A 2,010-nucleotide genomic window follows, 5' to 3' on the forward strand; every position below is an offset into this window, starting at 1 on the left:
CAAGGTAACATGTCACAACACCAACCAACATGTTGTAGGTCAGCCCAAAACATATCTTCTAGATGAGAAAGCCTAATCTAGATCCACACCTACCAAGGTAGGACCCAAGATCAATGCAACACAAACTTGTAAGCAAGCAGATACATCCAAGGATTCACTACATGCCAAGGAACCACACTAGTCAACCAAACCAAAGTAATGACCCAAAAACAAAAATTTCAATCACCATGTGACATCAAACATACCATTTGACATCATGCGGAGCACACTAGGATGTTCCATGAACATCTAACAACACTCTCAAATTCTTATTTCACTTCTTCATATCAAGATTATACTGGCACAACATAATTGGTACTATACACTTTATTTTGGAGAGCCAATCAAACACAAAACATAATATAAGTACTTGTACACCACATCACCATCTGATAATTGAATTGAGACACAACACAGGCATTGTAAATATGTCCTCCAAGCTGCAACACCAAAACACCAATGCGGAGAAACGTGGAGCATTTCCTAAACTTTTGATAGAGAACCAAATTGTTATCCAACAACAATTACCAACCAAACCAATTGTAACACCAGGGACTAGAAAATATCAAAGTGCAATCTCCACATAACAAATATTATATCCAAGTCTGCAAGACCATATCTACAAAAGTAGAGGAATGCATAGCATTCTTCCAAGCAGACATCACTACATACTTCTTATACCAACTTGCTCCATCAGACTTCTAGGAACCAAAATTGTTATGGAAATAATACCCACTCATTCAATACATCATCTTCATTATCTTGTCATGCATCTAATCTTCATCTTAATATCTCAATCTAGCTAGTTATATTCACTACCATCATTCATTAACAACAATATTAATACAACTAACACATTCTAGACATCAAACACCAAGGAGGTGAACATCTACATACAATCTACAATAAATATCCATATGTTCCTCTCATCGACCTCTTCATACCAGTTAAGAAAATCATGACAACAACATACAAACAATACCCATGACAAATAATAGCCAATGCAGTCTCATCATAACATCCTCAATTATCTACTCCGCCATACATATAGTTCATACATGCCAGTCACACAACTAATACCAACAGACACTTCCTCAACCACTACAATAATGTTCTACTCAATCATATCATCAATGACCACAACAATCCAAGACAACATATATTGTCAAATATCAGGTTAACATCAATGACAACACATATTTTCAATAGTACCTAACAACTTCTTACCAACATTATCAAAGACACGAATAGGAAGAGAATCGGGTTGAATAAGAGAGGTATCCACTTTGATTCTGCACAACAAGTCAATGCTACAAACATTATGACCTAATCCAATATCCACTAAAGTTTGTCTTATTGCAATTCCATTGATGATGACAATGATCATAAGAGGATCATATTCATTTTGAAGTTCCAAAAAAGTCAACTATCTTGAGAAAACACAATATTGATCTTTGTTTCATTCATGTGATCAAGAATGAATGCTACATCATTTGTTCTAGAAAAAGGTAAGACAACTTCCTTTTGTAAGATTTCTTGGAGCATGCCATGGTATGTAGGTGAAATTTGAATCAAATCCCAAAGGGAGATCTTAGTTGGAGTAGCATAAATCTCCTCAACAAGATCATACTCCTTACCAACATGTTGTGAAAGATGAGGGGGTGGAGGAAGAAATGAGTAAGAAGTGGGAAGAACATTGGAATCTTGCTTCTTGTTTTGAGTGTTATATGTGTGAGCTACTACATGATAATCGAGTTTTTGATTCACACTACCTTTAACAATAATCACTTATTTTCTTTGAGGTTGAGGGAAATCTTGACAAAGGTAAACAACATTTTTAGGCTTCATATGACTAGGAATATGAATAGCATTGAATTGATTTTGGTTGGTTTCTTTATCCACTAAAGCTTCATCTTTAGGAGAGAGAGCATTAGAAACCTTGTTAGTGATATCTTTCTCTTGCACCAAAAT

This window comes from Cryptomeria japonica, chromosome 4 (assembly GCF_030272615.1).
Source record: "Cryptomeria japonica chromosome 4, Sugi_1.0, whole genome shotgun sequence".
Classification (NCBI taxonomy): Eukaryota; Viridiplantae; Streptophyta; class Pinopsida; order Cupressales; family Cupressaceae; genus Cryptomeria; species Cryptomeria japonica.